Below are 17,967 nucleotides of genomic sequence, written 5' to 3'. Positions count from 1 at the left end.
AAAACTACATATATCCAACTAATTCATGCATACACAAAAGTAATAATACGATATATATTGAAAACGTTCAAAAAAGAACATTAAAAATGAGTAAAATCTCTTTTTTTTTTGGCATTCTGACGACCTCGAATGGCAATACACTTTTCGAGTGTCTTGATGCTAGGGTCATTTTAGGGTGATCTAGAGAATTTCAGCACAATCTGAAACCAAAGGTTATGCGCCGCCAAATGTTACTCCATTTGGCGGCTCATATTATTGATATAAAAAGCTTGTTAAATGAAATGACATTAGATTCAAAAGTATATGTGTTATACATAGTTACATTGTGAGTGAAATTATAGGCCTAAAACAATATGTACCATGCTAAGTCGTGCATACAAAAAGGAATAACATGATAGAAATTCAAAACTGTCAAAAGAGCGTCTAAAATAAAAAAAAGGCAAAATTGAAGGTTTTCGATGCCTCGTTTGCGTCGCCAAATGTTACTCCATTTGGCGGCAGATATTATTGACATAAAAAGCTTGTTTAATTAATTGACATTGGTTTCAAAAGTATATGTGTTATACATAATTACATTATGAGTGAAATGATAGGCCCTAAAACAATATGTACCATGCTAAGTCGTGCATACAAAAAGGAATAACATGATAGAAATTCAAAACTGTCAAAAGAGCGTCTAAAATTAAAAAAAAAAAGCAAAATTGAAGGTTTTCGAGGCCTCGTTTAGAAAAATATTTTGGACAAACCGCCTACGTTAGTTTGCCAATGGATAGATCTAAAAAAATACACGATTTAAAAAAAAAACGTGTCTAAATCCAAGCACCACGAACTGTCGGTGGTGTTTGGTGTGTGGTGCGAATTTGCGAGGAAAGATGTCTTTTTCGGAATCTAGACGACCTCGAATGGAAGCACGTTCAAAGAGTCTTGCTCGTTGGGCCGTTTTAGTGTGATCTTGAGAATTTCAGCACAATATGAAACCGAAGGTTATGCGCCGCCAGATGTCACTCCATCTGGCGGAGCATATTAATGATTTAAAAAGCGTGTTTAATGAAGTACCATTAGATTCAAAATTATATGTGTTATACATAATTAAATTGTGAGTGAAATAATAGGCCTTAAAACTATATATACCATGTTAATTCATGCATACACAAAAGTAATAATAAGATACATATATTAAAAACGTTCAAAAAGGAAAATTAAAAATGTGTAAAATCTTTTTTTTCGGCATCCTGACGACCTCGAATGGCAATAGACTTTCCGAGTGTCTTGATGCTACGGCCATTTTAGAGTGATCTGGAGAATTTCAACACAATCTGAAACCAAAGGTTCTGCGCCGCAAATGTTACTCCATTTGGCGGCACATATTATTGATATAAAAAGCTTGTTTAATGAAATGACATTAGATTCAAAAGTATATGTGTTATACATAATTACATTGTGAGTGAAATGATAGTCCCTAAAACAATAAGTACTATGCTAAGTCTTGCATAAAAAAAGGAATAACATGATAGAAATTCAAAACTGTCAAAAGAGCGTCTAAATTTAAAAAAGGCAAAATTGAAGGTTTAGAGGCCTCGTTTCGAAAAATATTTTGGACAAACCGCCTACGGGAGTTTGCCAATGGATAGGTCTCAAAAAAATACACGATTTAAAAAAACCGTGTCTAAATCAGAGCTACGAGTCAAAGGATACGATAGATCTAACATTTTGGCCAAAGACACAAAACATCAAGCACCACGAACTATCGGTGGTGTTTGGTATGTGGTGCGAATTTGCGAGAAAAGATGTCTTTTTCGGAATCTAGACGACCTCGAATGGCAAGCACGTTCAGAGAGTCTTGCTCGCTGGGCAGTTTTAGGGTGATCTTGAGAATATCAGAACAATATGAAACTGAAGGTTATGCGCTGCCAGATGTCACTCCATCTGGCGGCGCATATTAATGATTTAAAAAGCGTGTTTAATGAAGTACCATTAGATTCAAAATTATATGCGTGATACATAATTACATTGTGAGTGAAATAATAGGCCTTAAAACTATATATACCATGCTAATTCATGCATACACACAAAAGTAATAATACGATACATATATTAAAAACGTTCAAAAAGGGACATTAAATATGAGCAAAAAAATTTTTTCGGCATCCTGACGACTTCTAATGGCAATACACTTTCCGAGGTCTTGATGCTACGGTCATTTTAGAGTGACCTGGAGAATTTCAGCACACTGTGAAACCAAAGGTTATGCGCCGCCAAATGTTATTCCATTTGGCGGCGCATATTATTGATTTAAAATGCTTGTTTAATGAAATGACATTACATTCAAAAGTATATGTGTTATACATAATTACATTGTGAGTGAAATGATAGTCCCTAAAAGAATATGTACCATGCTAAGTCGTACATACAAAAAGGAATACCATGATAGAAATTCAAAACTGTCAAAAGAGCGTCTAATATAAAAAAAAGAAGGCAAAATTGAAGGTTTCGAAGCCTCGTTTCGAAAAATATTTTAGACAAACTGCCTACGTCAGTTTGCCAATGGATAGATCCCGAAAAAATACACGATTTAAAAAACCATGTCTAAATCAGAGCTACGAGTCAAAAGATACGCTAGATCTAACATTTTGTCCAGAGACACAAAACACCAAGCACCACGAACCATCGGTGGTGTTTGGTGCGAGGTGCGAATTTGAGAGGAAAGATGTCTTTTTTGAAATCAAGACGACCTCGAATGGCAAGCACTTTCAGACGGTCTTGCTCGTTGGGCCATTTTTGGGTGATCTTGAGAATTTCATCACAATATGAAACCGAAGGTTATGCGCCGCCAGATGTCACTCTATCTGGCGGCGCATATTAATGATTTGAAAAATGTGTTTAATGAAGTACCATTAGATTCAAAATTATATGCGTTATTTGAAACCGAAGGTTATGAAACCTTAGATTCAAAACTATCTTGCGGCGCATATTAATGATTTAAAAAACGTGTTTAATGAAGTACCATTAGATTCAAAATTATATGCGTTATACATAATTACATTGTGAGTGAAATAATAAGCCTTAAAACTATATATACAATGCTAATTCATGCATACACAAAAGTAATAATAAGATATATATTGAAAACGTTCAAAAAAGAACATTAAAAATGAGTAAAATCTCTTTTTTCAGCATCCTGATGACCTCGAATGGCAATACACTTTCCGAGTGTCTTGATGCTATGGTCATTTTAGAGTGATCTGGAGAATTTCAGCACAATCCGAAACCAAAGGTTATGCGCCGCCAAATGTTACTCTATTTGGCGGCTCATATTACTGATATAAAAAGCTAGTTTAATGAAATGACATTAGATTCAAAAGTATATGTGTTATACATAATTACATTGTGAGTGAAATGATAATCCCTAAATGTACCATGCTAAGTCGTGCATACAAAAAGGAATAACATGATAGAAATTCAAAACTATGAAAAGAGCGTCTAAAATAAAAAAAAGGCAAAATTGAAGGTTTTGAGGCCTCGTTCCGAAAAATATTGACAAACCGCCTACGGCAGTTTGCCAATGGATAGATCTCGAAAAATACACAAAACTGTGTCTAAATCGGATCTACGAGCCAAAAGATACGATAGATCTAACATTTTGGACAAAGACACAAAACACCAAGCACTACAAACCATCGGTGGTGTTTGGTGCGTGGTGCCAATTTGCGAGGAAATATGTCTTTTTTTGAAATCTAGACGACCTCGAATGGCAAGCACGTTCAGAGAGACTTGCTCGTTGGGCCGTTTTATTGTGATCTTGAGAATTTCAGCACAATCTAAAACCGAAGGTTATGCGCCGCCAGATGTCACTCCATATGGTAGCGCATATTAATGATTTAAAAAACGTGTTTAATGAAGTACCATTCAATTCAAAATTATATGCGTTATACATAATTACATTGTGAGTGAAATAATAGGCCTTAAAACTATATATACCCTGCTAATTCATGCATACACAAAAGTAATAATACGATATATATTAAAAATGTTCAAAAAAGAACATTTGCAATACACTTTCCGAGTGTCTTGATGCTACGGTCATTTTTGGAGATCTGGAGAATTTCAGCACAATCTGAAACCAAAGGTTATGCGCCGCCAAATGTCACTCCATCTGTCGGCGCATATTATTGATATAAAAAACTTGTTTAATGAAATGACATTAGATTCAAAAGTATATGTGTTATACATAATTACATTGTATGTGAAATGATAGGCCCTAAAACAATATGTACCATGCTAAGTCGTGCATACAAAATGGAATAACATGATAGAAATTCAGAACTGTGAAAAGAGCGTCTAAAATAAAAAAAGGCAAAATTGAAGGTTTCGAGGCCTCGTTTCGAAAAATATTTTGGAAAAACCGCCAACGGCAGTTTGCCAATGGATAGATCCCGAAAAAATACACGATTTAAAAGAACCATGTATAAATCGGAGCTACGAGTCAAAAGATACGATAGATCTAACATTTTGGCCAAAGACACAAAACACCAAGCACCATGAACCATCGGTGGTGTTTGGTGCGTGATGCGAATTTGTGAGGAAAGATGTCTTTTTCGGAATCTAGGCGACCTCGAATGGCAAGCACGTTCTGAGAGACTTGCTCGTTGGGCAGTTTTATTGTGATCTTGAGAATTTCAGCACAATCTAAAACCGAAGGTTATGCGCCGCCAGATGTCACTCCATCTGGCGGCGCATATTAATAATTTAAAAAGCGTGTTTAATGAAGTACCATTAGATTCAAAATTATATGTGTTATACATAATTACATTGTGAGTGAAATAATAGGCCTTAAAACTATTTATACCTTGCTAATTCATGCATACACAAAAGTAATAATACGATATATATTTAAAACGTTCAGAAAAGAACATTAAAAATGAGTATAATCTCTTTTTTCGGCATCCTGACGACCTCAAATGGCAATACACTTTCCGAGTGTCTTGATGCTAGGGTCATTTTTGGGTGATCTGGAGAATTTCAGCACAATCTGAAACCAATGGTTATGCGCCGCCAAACATTACTCCATTTGGCGGCGCATATTATTGATATAAAAAGCTAGTTTAATGAAATGACATTAGATTCAAAAGTATATGTGTTATACATAAGTCGTGCATACAAAAAGGAATATGATGTGTGCGAGGTGGTGTATAAAATACTATTAATTTTACAAAGAAATACTATTAAATACGATACAATTTTACACAAGATATTTATTTATTTATAGAATGGATATACCTAAACCTTGCTACAACACTTATAGGCAGTGTACCTAATTGTACAGTAGTGTAGTTTTTAGTAAGTCCGGTTCGTTCCACAGGGAGACTTTTAAACAAGCTTAACGCTATATTTTTAAAAACTATATTTGTAAAAATACAAAAATATATAAGTAATATTATTATTATAAAAAGGGGGTTTTTACCGTTTAATGACCGGTTTGTCGATTTTAAAACTTTAGTCGCAGTTAAAACCTAATGTAAAATATTAATTATATAAAAGACTTAATTTAAAACGTAAAGTAAATAACGATAATGAAATTGCGATAATTAAAGAGTACGATAATTAAAAATGCAATTAAATAAAATGACAATAAATAAATGTGCGATAATTAAAAGTGCAATTAAATATGAAATATATAAATTATGCTTATTTAAACTTCCGTAATCATGATGTTTGACGTGTTGATTTTAGTTTTATTACCATGGGTTAATTGTCTTTTGTCCTGGATTATTCGATATGTCCATACGGATTTGTCCATAATAGTCCATCAGTCATAATCATAAAGTGCGAAAGTCTTCGTCAAATTATTTTTATTCCTGAAGTCAAATATTCCAACTAATTGGGGATTCGAATTGTAACAAGGTCTTAATACTTTGTTTAATGAATACACCAGGTTATCGACTGCGTGTAGTCCAAGGTTTTACTACTTTGTTAACAATTACACCAATTACCCTTGAATGTAATTCACCCCTGTTTCAACAAGTCTATTAACTATTAATCCAGTTTCGTGTCCGGTAAAATGAACAATTATTGGTATTTATAGATATCCCGCCCACCGTACCCAGTCAAGCGTATGTGGTTAAATATAAATATGTCAAATTATAAGTCTATATATTAAATCAACGAGGTATCATTTAGTTAATATAACGCCCATTAATAGCCTATAGTCTAATTTCCACAAGTGTCGTTCTTTTGTCCAAACCCCAATTATGGTCCAAAGCCCAATTACCCAATTTTAATATTTAACCCAACATCATGATTACTTCGGCATTAAATAAACATAATAATAACTTAGCTACGAGACATTAATTTAAAAATAACATTAACCATAACTTACAGTGATTAAAAATAGCGTAACGTTACACGGACAGAATTTCGACTTACACCCTTACAACATTCGCTAACATACCCTTATTATTAGAATTTAAAATTAAAATTAAAATTAAAATATAATATATATATATATATATATATATATATATATATATATATATATATATATATCTTTACGTATGAGAGAAAGAAGAAAAAAATATGTTTTAGGTTCGTGCAAAGCCTGCCTTTTATAGGCATGTGGCCAGAAAAAGGCCTCCATGCGATCGCATGATTTTATAATTGCCAGGCCATGCGATCGCATGGCCTGCTTTTCCAGCTCACATGAGCTAGTTTCTTCTGCCGACGGTTTATAATAATATATATAATATATAAATAATTTTAAGAATTATTTAAATATTATATTATATTCGTGTGCATAGTTGACTTGTAATTTTTAGTCCATTGCGTCGAGCGTTGAGAGTTGATTTTGGTCCCGGTTCCGGATTTTCGAACGTCCTTGCGTAGAATTTTATATCTTGTATTTTGCGTTTCGCGTCTTGTACTCTTGTAATTTTGAGACGTTTCTTATCAATAATTGGAACCACTTTGATTGTACTTTGCACTTTTGAGCTTTTTGGTCATTTGCGTCTTCAATTCGTCGAATCTGTCTTTTGTCTTCACCTTTTATTATTTAAACGAATATCACTTGTAAATAGAACAATTGCAACTAAAAGCTTGTCTTTCTTGAGGGATAATGCTATGAAATATATGTTCGTTTTTAGCATTATCAAATATTCCCACACTTGAGCTTTGCTTGTCCTCAAGCAATACAGTCTTGAAATAAAAACATACTAGAATCACTTCTTTATTCTTCACACTTTTTACATCAGTGAATTCTATACGGCGGTATAAACAATGGTAGTAACGTTGTGGTTTACAGTCCCACACGACTATAAAAATTTAGACCCTTTAAGGAAATTGGATCTTTATGAAAACATTTGATCTTTTGAAAATTTAATCTAGCTTTTACCCTAAATAAGTTTTCCGGAATAACCCTTCACCGGTGTTTGCAAATTATTTTTGTGGGTTTGGTGGGTCTCAGATTTGAAATTTTTAGCTCAAAACTTGTGGTTTTGTGTCACCCACTTGCTAACCTTGTATTAGGAAAGCAACACGTCCAGTATACTTGCTCCGTATATTACCTTTCAATAAACTACCGTCCGGTTGTAAAGGAACGCGTTGAACAAGCAACTGTTAAGACAATGTCCCCTGACATGCTTTTAATTATGGTCTATAACATGTCGGATGCAATTACTATCCTTGGTAGGAGCAATAGTAAAGCTCACCCTTTAGTTTTTCGGTCTGGCACAAGGTCCTGTCTTCGACCATGCTATGCAACCACCGTTCTTACGGTTGACACCCGATTTGGTTCAGGTGACCTAATGAATTTCAGGTGAATTCCTAGGATTTTACGTTCAATGGTAATGAACGCATTAAAAATGGGTTTTCAGAAAACAAATCGGTTTGTAATTTTGATCAAAATATTTTCTCGTTCAAGCTCGAGTTTAGATATCATCGAATTCCATGAGTTTGTAATTCTCAATCTTTAAGGTCAATCTCTAGGATTGAGTAATATCAGGCTTAAAAGCTGATTTTTGATCTTTTAAGGAGATTATCCTTTTCTGGGGATCTGATTCATTAGTCTTATCAAGCTAATTTGCACGGTGCCCTCCCCATTTTACGAGACAGATCCTCTCATGGTTAGGATAAGTCTGACCACTTGGCGACCCTGTTTGATGCTGAGGTTCGTGGATTTCCTGCTGATTTTAGAGATGACTTTTCTAGATTTTTCGTCAACCTACAGCTGGTCTGGACGACAACTTCCTGACCTAAATCAAGAAACGCGTTTCCTTTTCGGAAGACTTTACTTCCTATTAATGATGGAATTGATTCATCGTGTAGATCTATCTTTCTTTCAAATATATTACCGTAAATTGGGTAAAACTGTTTAGTTTAGTCGAAAGCAAAAGTATCTTCAGTTATTTGTAAAAAAATATGTGATATATGTTTTAAATAACTTGGTAATTTTTTCCCACACTTGGCTTTTATTTTCCTTTCTTTGCCTTTTTATTGTCCTCTATTCCATTTTAAATGAATTCTAACATTTTAGGTTGTTTCTCAATTTATGTCCTTTCTGAGGTAACAATAATTTCGGTGTTAACACCTAGTTTTATCGTTCATAAATATGTATAAACATGATTTTGAGTTCATTTAATTGAAAATTTTGAAAAATTTTACTAGAATTGGGTAGTCAGTATAAAAGACTAGGGCTGTTCTTTATTATCAGAGAGCACTAGATTCTAATACAACTACTGCTTTATTAGTATTTTTAATGGTAACCAAGTGTATAAGTAAAAAATTTTTAAAATTCCGAAAGAATTTAACCTCTTCCCACACTTAAGATCTTGCAATGCCCTCATTTGCAAGAAATCAGTAACAATTTAAATTATTGAGGGTGATTAGCGTAGAAAAATGATTAAATTTTACCAAAGTTTTCAAACATATTGGCGTTTGTTTGTTGAATGATATATGGTGCACATCATTTGTTCATTCCGTCTTGTTGTTACATAACATTTGTTTTTCGTTTTGTCGTTAAAATTAGTAGCTTTTGCTGAACTTAATGTCAGTCTTTGAAAATGCGCTGTTTTACCCTGTTGTGTACAATTAACAATATACATACATACAAATATAAACATGCATGGTAATTTGAAATGGGACTTTAAATCCCACTTTCAAATCAAATATGAAATATTAGTATCAAATAATAAAAACATTAAACAATACATTAATGTATCACAATATCATATGTTTAAACATAAATAAAAATCATAAAAAGATAAAAATCATAGAAATCACCAACTGAACTATATCAATCTGGATAGGGGTTCCAGTTCTTGTCGTCGTCTAGGTTCCATGCTTGGTGATAGGTGTACTGATAGGCCTGGTTAGGGTCGAAGAGAATATATGGTGGTCTAATCTCGGGCTGGTGTGGAGGATAGTAAGCGGGTCGGGTCGGAACGTAGTGATCCTGAGGTGACAGCCGGCTCATAATCTGACGCTGATGATAGTCCCATCTATCATGCTGTCATTGCCTGGAATGCTCGTAATCATTCCGGGCTTGCCACTGCTCCATTCGACTAGGGGTGTTCATCGGTTCGGTTTTCGGTTTGTTCGGTTTATTCGGTTCGGTGTATTCGGTTTTGAATTTTTTTTGGGCAAAACCGAATACCGAACCGAAAACCGAATTCAAAGTTAAAACCGAACCGAACCGAAAACCGAATTCAAATTCGAATTCGGTTCGGTTTTCGGTTAAAAACGAATACTATGAAAAAACTGAGAACGATGGTAGTTTAATTGTGGCGTTACTGATGTCTTAGTTATTTATATCCTAAAACAATGACGTACTATTAAATTATCAAGAATTCGATGATTTATTAATATTTACAGCTTAATTATGACGTGTATCGCTTCTATTATTAAGAAGAAGAATATAAAAATTTGAGTAACATAATTATAATGTGAGTTACCAAATCGTCATATTGGTGAGAACATATTTTATTGATTGGATCCCAAATTATAATGACATTAAAACATAAATATACAAATTGAATATATAATAATTTGGAATTCGGTTTTGAATTCAGTTATCGGTTAAACCGTATTCAGAATTTCCAAAACCGAAAACCGAACCGAAAACCGAATTCAAATTCGGTTTCGGTTTGACTTGATCCGAAAACCGTTTTTAAAATTCGGTTTGGTTTTTTTCCGATTTGGTTTCGGGTTGGTTTTCGGGTTCCACGGTTTCAAACCAAATACTGACCACCCCTACATCCGACGAAATCTCTCCGCATTTGTCATATCTACCTCATCTATATGTTGGTAGACGTCAGTCATAGCCTTCCGAATGACATCCCTAATGTCATCTGCTTCCTCCATTTCCTCGTCTGAACCTCTCTCTACTTGAGGATGACTACCTTCATAGGGTACTGCCTGGTTGCGTCTACTCTTTAATACCTTAGCACCTGCATAAACCCTCAATCCTAAAGGTTCAACCTATTCCCCACATTCCAAACCCCCTTGATCCTTATCTACACCTAAATACTCTCCAATGAGAGTAACAAAAATACCTCCTCCAATAATCCCCCCTTCCTGTATTCCTTCAACCGTCTTTGACAAATAAAAACCAACACAGTAAGGGATATTAACAAAGCCTCTTGGGTCTCGAATACACTTTAGGTAAAATAAATCATGTAAGGTCAATTTTTCCTTGTTGTGACCTCTCTGTGTAATCGAGTTAGCCAAAAATCTATGAATTATACAAAGCTCGGCTCTGTTAATATGTAAGTAGGTATGTGTTCCTGCCCGCCCAAAAATATTATAATCTGACATACGCCTCCAGACGGCGTTCGCATCAAAATTCCTATCTAACCTTTCACCACGATAAATCAAATTCATATAATCGGGTAGTAGTAATTCAGCGAGCGTATATATCTGCAAAGCCCTGGCCATGTCCAGCATGGACATCCTGTACATCCTACGGCCAAGTATAAATCTAAGAAAACTTCTATCATCTAATCTATCTACATCTACATTTAATGCTATAGTACTCATCAGCTCAACACACCATTCCTTATATACAGGTCTACAAATGGTGAATAAACATTCCCAATCAGTAAAAGAAGTGCTCCCATACCTTTGGATCAAATGCTGTCTAACTGAGTTAGCAAGTTGGACACTTTCCAAAGGATTCCAATCAATTACCCTAGGCACCTCTACATCTTTCGTTACTAATTTGAATTTATTACTTTGATATGCCGGGTAATCTCTCCAGCTTCTATCGAATCTCAGATTAGGATGCAATGTATGTTCAGGAATCATTGGGTATTCAATTGGCGGATGCATCGGAATTACTATGAATTCATTAACAAACTGTAGCGGATCGTAATAAGGTACATGTTGATCAGGCTGATGTTGTTGTTCCTGTTGTGGTTCTTGTTCGTGTTCTGGCTCGTATTGCTGTTCATATTCTGGTTCAGGTTCTTGTTGTGGTTGTCTAGATGATGATGAAGCACCAGCAGTATTTGTTTTCTGCAAAACACATTAAACACAAAATTTGTGCATCCAAATATGTATTAGTGTTAGCAAAATAACAACTTAAATTAACCACAATAACATGTTCAATCAAAATTAAACTTATACACATTTTCACAATTTTATTAATTCTACACTTTTTCAAATAAGCCTATATGAAAATGTATACAAAGTTCATAAGCATTTAACTCAAATAACATGTCAAAATAGTCATTACTAACAATTAAACAAGTCTCAAATGGCAATTATATCAAATTAATCAAGTTCATGAATTTTAGACTTAAAAAGTCTACTTTAATCTCCAAAAATCATGTTTAGGATCAATGTTTGGATCAATTAGTTACCTAAACGTGTTACACTACTTAATTTAGCAATAATTCATGACAAAAATCGGCCATAACCTGTTTATATCAAAAAGTCTCAAATTGCTCAAGAACACAAACCCTAGATTCCTAAAAATTTTGAAGTTTTTGGCTTCAAATCATGTTAAATAGCATTAATCTAGGTTATACATGCATAATATACTAACAATTTAACTCTAATTACACTAGAAATTAACAAAATTGCATTAGGTAAAATATTGGTAATTATCACAAAAACTAGAAATTTTAAGAGTTTAGGGGTGTAATTTTTACCTTTTTGTTGAAGAATCCGAACCTAGGCATGAGTAGAGCAAGAAATTTGACGAATTACGGTGAAAAATGATGATTTTTGGTGAGTATTTGAGTGTGTTTTCGTATGCGTTGTGTGTGTGTTGGTGTGAGACAGAACAGCTCGCTGAGCTTTTGTTTCTGGCCTGGAATCCAACTCCATGCGATCGCATGGAGTTGCAGTTTAAAACCCATGCGATCGCATGGGTCTGGTATATGTATATATATATATATATATATATATATATATATATATATATATATATATATATTTATTATTTATTTTTTTTATAAAACCTTACACTTTTTTAAAACATATAATTAAATTAAATTTTAAAAATTTGTTTCTTTTTAGGATGAGGGCTTTTCGAAACGATGTCCTAGTCCGTCCCTCGACAAAATTTTAAAATTTGTCATTTTTAAGCGTTGTTTTAAAAGTAAAGATTTTTGGGTTTTTTAATTTTTTGGCATACTTTAATTCAACAAGATTAAAAATAATGATAATAAAAGTTCTCGTCCCTCCCTTGGGTAAAGCAATTTCGGTTCAATGACCTAGTCTTCAACTTACGACGAATTTTAAAAATCATATTTTTAACTTCACGAAATAAAGTAAATTTTTGTTTTTAAATTCACACCAAACTTAAATTTAAAATGCATAAAATTAAAAATTCATATTAAAAATTCACACCAAACTTTTATTATATTTTTGTTTTTATACATGCAAAATTATATTAAAAATATTAATTTTTCAAATATTTACAAACTTAAATATATATTGATTTTAAAAAGTTTATAATAATAATTTAATATTTAAATATTAATTTTAAAAACATGGTAAAAATAAAATTAAAAATCTTTTTGGTCTTTTATCCCACTTTAATCAATCAAATATTATCAAAAATATACGCCCCTCTTTTCGGTAAAGTAATTTCGGTTTCATAACCTAATTTAACTCATGACGAATTTTTGAAATATTTTGGGTTGATTGATTAAAGATATTTATACCTTAAGAATAAACGGTAAATTTCGCAGTGATGTAATAAATTTTTGTATGATATCAATAATTTCGGTCGCAAAACCTAATTTTATTGAATACCAATTTAATATTTTATAGCGAACAATTTAGCGTTTATTATCAAAAGGTTAAAAGCAATAAAAATAAACATAAAAACTGTACATACTTACCTGTGAAATAGAATTCTTAGTGACCTGCTTTAGCCCACTCATAAGATAGTCGGACTAATTGGTTTTCCATAGCTACATAGGCGTAACCTCGAGTATTCAATGTTTTTTCTTCGAAACATATGAACGGTCCATCTCTGCATAAAGTAACGAATTCGGTATTGGAATATGTCTAATTCGTCGAGCATTTTCCTTCATGTGACCATTTTCCGCATTTGTGACATCGTTCAAGGTGTCGTGCTCTTCTTTTCGCTGCGGATTTTGATTTTCCTTTACCAAATTGTAAGTTATTATTTTCGTTCCTGGATTCTTTTCTTACTCCGTCCAATTTACCTCCGATTAATGATACCAATTCACTTGGAAGGGTGTCATTATTAAGTTTAGTGATCAAAGCGTGTAGCATTAGACCATGGTTTAATTCACAGGAAGTCTTGATCTCGTAAAACCTAAAATAAAAATAAAAATTCAGAATGGGGGGAGAAGACTAGTTCTTTAGGGTCTGCTAGGGAAAGACCATTCGGATTCCATTCTCGAGAACTACACGAAAACTGAACATCTAACTCTAACAGAAATATATATTACCCTAAAAAGACTCGAACCTCCCCACACTTAGTTAGATGTGGTGTTGAAATTGTGATTAACTTCGTTGTCAACTTCCATCGGATCATGTACATAATGTTTAACTCTATGACCATTAACCTTAAATTCAATCCCATTTGAATTTATTAATTCTACTGTTCCATATGGGAAAACTCTTTTGACTATAAATGGTCCAGACCATCTTGATTTCAATTTTCCAGGAAATAGCTTGAATCATGAATTGAAAAGAAGAACTCTGTCTCCTTCTTTAAATTCTTTTGAACTTCTGATTCTTTTATCATGTCATTTCTTCGTTCTTTCTTTATAGATTAACGAATTTTCGTATGCTTCATGTCTTAATTCTTCTAATTCGTTTAGTTGACTTAACCGTAGATGTCCAGCTTCATGTAAATCAAGATTACATGTCTTCAAAGCCCAAAATGCTCTGTGTTCAATTTCTACTGGAAGATGACATGATTTTCCCTAAACGACTCTAAAAGGTGTGGTTCCAATTGGAGTTTTGTAAGCTGTTCTAAAAGCCCAGAGTGCATCCTCCAATTTCATGGACCATTCCTTCGGATTTGATCCTACGGTTTTCTCTAGAATACGTTTTAATGCTCGGTTGGTATTTTCAACTTGTCCACTTGTTTGTGGATGATATGCGGTGGAGATTTTATGAGTTACTCCATATCTTTTGAGAACTTTCTCAAGTTGATTGTTACAAAAATGAGTACCCCGATCACTTATTAAAACTTTTGGTGTTCCAAACCTTGCAAAAAGATGTTTTAAAAAGTTGACTACAACTCGTGCATCGTTAGTTGGGAGAGCTTGTGCTTCCGCCCATATAGATACGTAATCAATGGCAACGAGAATGTAAAGATTATTATGAGATTTTGGAAATGGACCCATAAAGTCAATACTCCAAATGTCAAATACTTCACATACTTGAATGACATTTTGTGGGATTTCATCACGTTGACTTATTTTTTTGGCCCTTTGACAAGCATCACAGGATTTGCAAAGAAGGTGTGCGTCTTTGAAAATTGTAGGCCAGTAGAATCTAGCATCGTATACTTTTCTTGCTGTAAGCTGAGGCCCATAATGCCCTCCTGTTGGTCCTGTGTGACAATGGTTTAAGATTTGACTAGCTTCATATTCGAATACACATCGACGTATTATTCCATCAGGATAACTTTTAAACAAATGTGGATCTTCCCAGAAATAGTGTTTTATATCTGATGTTAAAGCTAAGGGGTATAAAATACTATTAAATTTTATAAGGAAATACTATTAAATACGATACAATTTTACACAAGATATTTATTTATTTAGAGAATGGATATACTTAAACCTTTCTACAACACTTACAGGCAGTGTACCTAATCGTACAGTAGTGTAGTTTTTAGTAAGTCCGGTTCGTTCCACAGGGAATCTTTTAATCAAAGCTTAACGCTATATTAGTTTTATTTTATAAAAATACAAATATATATATAAGTAATATTATTATTATAAAGGGGGGTTTTTACCGTTTAATGACCGGTTTGTCGATTTTAAAAACTTTAGTCGCAGTTAAAACAAAATGTAAAATATTGAATAAATAAAAGACTTAATTTAAAGCGTAAAGTAAATAATGATAATGAAATTGCGATAAATAAAAGTGCGATAAAATAAACTTGCGATAATTAAAAAGTACGATAATTAAAAGTGCAATTAAATACAATAACAAAAAATAAAAGTGCGATAATTAGAAGTGCAATTAAATATAAAATAAAGGAAATTAAATATGAAATAAAAGAATTATGCTTATTTAAACTTCCGTAATCATTATGTTTGACGTGTTGATTTTAGTTTTATGCCCATGGGATAATTGTCCTTTGTCCTGGATTATTTAATATGTCCGTCTGGTTTTTGTCCATAACAGTCCATCAGTCATAAATATAAAGTGCGAGTGTCCTCGTCAAATTATCCTTATACCCGAAGTTAAATATTCCAACTAATTGGGGACTTAAACTGTAACAAGATTTTAATACTTTGTTTAATAATTACACCAGGATGTCGACTGAGTGTAACCCAAGGTTTTAATACTTTGTTATCAATTATGTCAAGTGTCCTTGTACATAATTTCACCCTGTTTTAATAATTCTAGTGGCTATTAATCCATTCCCGTGTCCGGTTAAATGAACGATTATTCGTACATATAAATATCCCGCTCATCGTGTCCGATTGAGTGTATATGGTTATTTATAGGGACGTCCAATTGTAAATCTTTATATTAAAATTAACAAACTATCATTTAGTTAAACAAATATAAAGCCCATTAATAGCCCATAGTCTAATTTCCACAAGTGTCGTTCTTTTGTCCAAACCCCAATTATGGTACAAAGCCCAATTACCCAATTTTAGTAATTAGCCCAACATCATGATTACTTCGTTTTAAATAAGCATAATAATAACTTAGCTACGAGACATTAAATTAAAAAGGTTGAACATAACTTACAATGATTAAAAATAGCGTAGCGTTACCCGGACAGAATTTTGACTTACACCCTTCCAACATTCGCTAACACACCCTTATTATTAGGATTTAAAATTAAAATTAAAATTAAAATATAAATTATATATACATATACTACGTTTGAGTGAATAAGAAAAAGATGTGTTTTTTACGTTCACCAAACTGCGAATTTATAGGCCTGTGGGCTGGAAAATATGCTCATGCGATCGCATGGAGTTTCTTCCTCCAGGCCATGAAATCGCATGGCCAGCTGGGGAGACTCAAAAGTCTTTGTTTTTTTATGCCGACGGTTTTTAAATATAATATAATATATATATTAATTTTAAGAATTAATTATATATTATATTATATTCATGTGCATAGTTGACTTGAAATTTTTAGTCCGTTGCGTCGAGCGTTGAGAGTTGACTCTGGTCCCGGTTCTGGATTTTCGAACGTCCTTGCGTACAATTTAATATCTTGTACTTTGCGTTTTGAATCTTGTACTCTTGTAATTTCGAGACGTTTCTTATCAATAATTGGAACCTCTTTGATTGTAATTTGTTCTTTTGAGCTTTTTGGTTGTTTGAGTCTTTAATTCGTCGAATCTGTCTTTTGTCTTCACCTTTTATTATTTAAACAAATATCACTTGTAAATAGAACAATTGCAACTAAAAGCTTGTCTTTTTTGAGGAATAATGCTATGAAATATATGTTCGTTTTTAGCATTATCAAATATTCCCACACTTGAGCTTGCTTGTTCTCAAGCAATATAGTCTTGAAATACTAGAATCACTACTTTATTCTTCACACTTTGTACATCAGTGATTTCTTTACGGCGGTATAAACAATGGTAGTAACGTTGTGGTTTACAGTCCCACATGACTATAAAAATTTAGATCCTTTAAGAAATTGGATCTTTATGAAAACATTTGATCTTTTTGAAAATTCAATCTAGCTTTTACCCTAGATAAGTTTTCCGGAATAACCCTTCACCGGTGTTTGCAAAATATTTTTGTGGGTTTGGTGGGTTTCAGATTTGAAAATTTTAGCTCAAAACTTGTGGTTTTGTGTCACCCACTTGCTAACCTTGTATTGGGAAAGCAACACGTCCAGTATACTTGCTCCGTATATTACCTTTCGGTAAACTACCGTCCGGTTGTAAAGGAAAGCGTTTGAACAAGCAACTGTTAAGGCAATGTCCCCTGACATGCTTTTAATTATGGTCTATAACGTGTCGGACGCAATTACTATCCTTGGTAGGAGCAATAGTAAAGCTCACCCTTATGATTTTTCAGTCTGGCACAAGGTCCTATCTTTGACCATGCTATGCAACCACCGTTCTTACGGTTGACACCCGATTTGGTTCAGGTGACCTAATGAATTCCAGGTGAATTTCTAGGATTTTACGTTCAATGGTAATGAACACATTGAAAATGGGTTTTCAGAAAACAAATCGGTATGTAATTTTGATCAAAATATTTTCTCGTTCAGGCTCGAGTTTAGATATCATTGAATTCCATGAGTTTGTAATTCTCAATCTTTAAGGTCAATCTC

The sequence above is a fragment of the Rutidosis leptorrhynchoides genome, chromosome 8 (assembly GCF_046630445.1).
Source record: "Rutidosis leptorrhynchoides isolate AG116_Rl617_1_P2 chromosome 8, CSIRO_AGI_Rlap_v1, whole genome shotgun sequence".
In the NCBI taxonomy this organism is placed as follows: Eukaryota; Viridiplantae; Streptophyta; class Magnoliopsida; order Asterales; family Asteraceae; genus Rutidosis; species Rutidosis leptorrhynchoides.
Note: the sequence above shows the minus strand (reverse complement) of the source record.